The sequence below is a fragment of the Trichosurus vulpecula genome, chromosome 1 (genome assembly GCF_011100635.1).
Source record: "Trichosurus vulpecula isolate mTriVul1 chromosome 1, mTriVul1.pri, whole genome shotgun sequence".
Classification (NCBI taxonomy): Eukaryota; Metazoa; Chordata; class Mammalia; order Diprotodontia; family Phalangeridae; genus Trichosurus; species Trichosurus vulpecula.
Window position 1 is genome coordinate 472,100,634 of NC_050573.1, and position 4,547 is coordinate 472,105,180.

Here is a 4,547-nt window from a genome sequence, read left to right on the forward strand (position 1 = left end):
TATACTAGTGCCATGCCAGGACACAGAAATTGCTTCCAGGTGAATTGTCTTAGGAAGACTCCAAAGATCATCTAGAAAGATAAGGTACCAGGTACTGAGCTCCTTTCTTGAGTTAAACTGTCAAGCATTCAAACTCTAATACAGAAAGCACAACTCTGATGGGGTAGTCATGTTGTTCAAATGACCAATGTACATTTGCCTAAAAGACTATTTTATAAAGAACTCTTGCAAAGCAAGTGCTCACATGGAGGTCAGAAGAAGTGATATGCAGATACTCTCAAGGTTACTCTGAAGAATTTTGGGACTGATTGAATGACATGGGAGACGCAGACAAAGTGTCAGCCAGTACTGTGCATCAAACAAGGCACTGTGCTCTATGAACAGAGCAGAATTGCAGTAGTTCAAAAGAAACATAAGATGTCCAAATTTAGAAACATCTCTACTCCCAATGTTCATGTGGACTATTTGTGCCCTGACCTGTGGTAGGGCCTTCTGAACTCATGCTGGTCTGATCAGCCACAGTCAGATACACTGTACCTTGACTTGAACATAGTGATTTAATTTTGGTCCTCTTTGAGAACAAAGGGCAACAACCAACCAACCAGCCAATATGATTGTGATGGAATATGATTGTGCTGCAAGAAATGACAAGCAGGATGGTTTCAGAAAAACCAGGGAAGACTGAACTGAGGCAAAGTGAAGGGAGCAGAACCAGAAGAACATTGCAGATGATAACAGCAATATTTTAAAAATAATCAATTGTGAAAGACTCAGTAATTCTGATCAATACAATGGTCCACCAGAACTTCAAAGGACACATGAAAAATGCCATTCACTTCCAGAGAGAGAACTGTTCTAAGTGAAGATTGAAGCAAACTTTTAAAACTTTTTGTTTCCTTTTACATTTTTTTTGCAATAGGACTCATAGGGAAAATGTTTTATATAACTTCACATATATGATTGATATCACATTGCTTGTCTTCTTAATGGAGAGAGGGAGAGACTTTGGAGCTCAAGATTTTCTTAAAAAGAATGTTAAAAAATAAATAAATAAGAATTTTAAAAAGAAAGGTTTGTTTGGGGTTAGAAAACCTGTGTCCTAATAGCTATTCTATCATTAGCTAGCAATAGCCTTGGGCAAATATCTTTTTGGGGCACAGTTTCCTTTCTTATAAAGCAATTGAATTAGTTGTGCTTTCCTGATGTAATGGATATTACACAGTGTTTTTAAGGTGCCTCACAGTTCTAATCTTTTATTATAGCATCTGGAAAGAGTCAGGAGACCTAGGATAAATCCATGTTTTTACCTTTCTAATTGTGCAGCTTTGGACAAACTACTTAACCTCTGTGAGACTCTGTAAAATAAAGATCATAATAATTGCACTACCTTTCAGGGGTGTTATGGGGGAAAACATTTCATAAAACTAAATCATGAGACACATGTAAGTAATTATTGTTATCTCCTGACAGAGTCCTCCTTGTCTTCGTTAAAAAGAAAACTGAAAACCTATAACTGTGAGATGACTACAAAGCTCTTGTTGTAATCACCCCATGCCCCTTATCCCCAACCTGCTAGATCAAACCTAGATAAGCATGATTTATACTGAGTGAAATCTCCAGGCAGGGGTCTAATGTGTTGTTCAAATCCAGCATGGGAAGGAGTAGAAGCCTAAATCTTTGACCTGATATGGGCACTGTGAATCTGTTGTGATACTGCTCTGGGTAAGAAATGAAGTGGAGGAATTTCTTTGGTCTATAATTGATGTTTTTCTGCTGAAGCCCTTGCATGATAATTCTTCACTGTATCATTTTGATCTGCTTTCATGGTAGCAAAGCACAGTCCATATCATATGTGTCTGAATGGTTTGGGCTTCTTTTGACAGTGTAATTTGTGTACAAAGCAGAAGGATGTTTTCAACTTCACAACACTTGACTTCCTGGAATACATAATCTCTATTTTTTCTACCATTACCTACTACATGAAGCAACTGGATGAATTCTCAAAAAGCTGGTGCCATTTCCCAGCTGGTATCCCCCAAATATTTCCTAGGATTGCAAGATATTTAGGGTGTTTACACCACCACTTTCCACCCTGATTGATTTTAGTAATTATTAGTCTACTACAGAAAAACTGTGCCTTTTAATTGTCAACTAGGCACATCTAGGCTGAGCAGGCCTTTGAAGCTAATTAATAAACATTATCTTCCCTCCACTGCAATCTGGGATTACCTACACACAAAGTGGTCCTCCTCAGTAAAGCCATATGCCTAAAATGTGAAAATATAAAATTCATGCTTACTGTGTTTTAGAAGGACACATTAAATATGCTGAATATCCTCAGCAAGGAGTTGAGAAATGTAATGGCAAACGAAGTGGGACTTTTTGTTGTCTTTTGTTATGGAGTGCTTCTCAGCACTCAGGCAATCAAGTGCCTTTGACTGAATCTTGCCTTTGTTTGTAGGAAGGCCCATACCCTTTTACTAGTTAGGTCACAAGAGGTGTGAAACCCTGGAGAGGTGTGAAGTGCCCTGACCCTGAAGAAATATATAAATACTCTGAGGTTAGCATTTTGTTTGGGGGCTCTCACTCACTGGAAGAGTGTCATGTGATTTGACCAGATGAGACTCTGGGTAGCTGCTGGAGCCCCTGCTTTGAAAACCCAGATGTTGGTATCTCTCTCTCTGGTAACTATATAATTCTTTGGTCAGACAGCTAGAGGCCTATCTGTTGATAACTGTGTGTGTTTGCTCTGTTTATATTGTCTCTGTTTGTAATTTCTGTTTGTATTTGCTCTGAAGTTCAGGGTGCTGGTTTTTCCCCTGAACTAAATGATATATGTAAGTTTAATTAAAGCAAGATTGTTAACCTCTTAAAGTTGCTTTCCTTAGAAAAGCAGATCAAGAGGACGTGAGGGCGCTACGCTGGGGTTGGGGGGGGGGAAGGGAAATGGCGGAGGCTTCGCCGCAGCCCTGATGGTACTTCTGCCACTGCTGTTCGGAGACCTCCCCACGGCTGCCGGATTATATCTACCCAAGGTGTGAGTCTGGTTTTATTGAAGAGCTTCCGGAAGAGTCCAGAAATACTGAAAATAGTTCCAACTCTGCTACAGCTCCCACGGATCAGAACAGACAACCATTTGAGAATGTGGATCAGCATTTATTCACCTTGCCACAGGGCTATGGCCAGTTTGCCTTTGGGGTTTTTGATGACAGCTTTGAATTTCCCACATTCGGCTCTGGGGTGCAGTCTGAGGACCCAGGGACTCGGAGAACAGGCGGGAGAGAGAACACCAGTCCCGCCACCGCTATGGCGCACGGCAGCCACAGGCCCGCCTCACTGCGCGGCATGCTGCAGGCAGGCATGAAGGCGTCCCAACGTTAGAAGGGATTATTCAGCAATTGGTCAATGGAATCATTGCACCGGCAACAATACCAAACCTGGGATTGGGCCCTTGGGGTGTTTCGCATTCAAATCCAATGGACTGTGCGTGGGGTGCTAATGGCCTGGATGCGATCATTACACAGCTCCTTAATCAGTTTGAAAACACCCGTCCCCCACCAGCAGACAAAGAGAAAATACAAGCCCTTCCCACCATACAAGTCACAGAGGAACACGTAGGTTCAGGGTTAGAATGTCCCGTATGCAAAGATGATTATACGCTGGGTGAGAATGTCCGGCAGTTACCTTGCAATCACTTATTCCACGACGGCTGCATAGTCCCTTGGCTGGAACAGCATGCTACCTGCCCAGTGTGTCGGAAAAGCTTAAGTGGACAGAACACTGCCACAAATCCCCCGGGACTGACAGGAATGAATTTTTCTTCCTCCTCCTCCTCCAGTTCGCCAAGTAATGAAAATTCAACAAACAACTCGTGAATCTCACCACCAGCCAGTCCAACCAACCACCCCCGACCTTCTTCCCTCTTTCCCCTTTGCCCCCCGTCCATTGCCCATCTGCTTCCTGGTCAGAGGGAGCAGCTAATCTTCCCCCACCTCACACTGAACCCAGGAGACAGAGTGGGGGGAAGGGGGAGGGGGCGGGAGAGACCCCAAGACCCCCCTTTTTTTCTTTCCTTTTTTTTAACAAGCTTTGGAAGCACCAAAGGCCTTTAGACCTGTTCCCCCCCTCTCTGCCCGCCAGTCCCCAACTCATCTGACGGTTCCAGGGAAGCTCTGTCTCTCCTGCCAATTGATGGCTACCACTGCACTGGCTATAAAGCCCCCAGGTCACATTAACTGTGTTTCATCAGTCTGGATCCTAGCAGGTACTAGGTTGTTTGAAATGAAGGGTGGATGTGGCTAGGCTATCTCTGTGGTTGTGGATTTGAGATACTTTTCATTTTCCCCTTTCTCCCAACAGCCCCCCTAACCTTTGTAACCCCCTCAGAGGGAACATAGACAATGCTCCCAGGTGGGAAGGCCGGTGGAGTGTGGCTGTTTCATTGCCATCCAACATGCAAACTATCCACTCCCCCTTCAGCTGTCCTCTCCCCCATCATCCTATCTGTCTTTATAACCTTGCCCTCTAATGCTCAACAACGGAAAGGG

General features: G+C 43.6%; 1 pseudogene; it reads left to right on the forward strand.

Annotated features, from left to right (window-relative positions):
* Positions 1 to 2,946: 2,946 nt before the first annotated feature.
* Positions 2,947 to 3,933, forward strand: LOC118833807 (annotated as a pseudogene).
* The last annotated feature ends 614 nt before the right edge of the window (positions 3,934 to 4,547 follow it).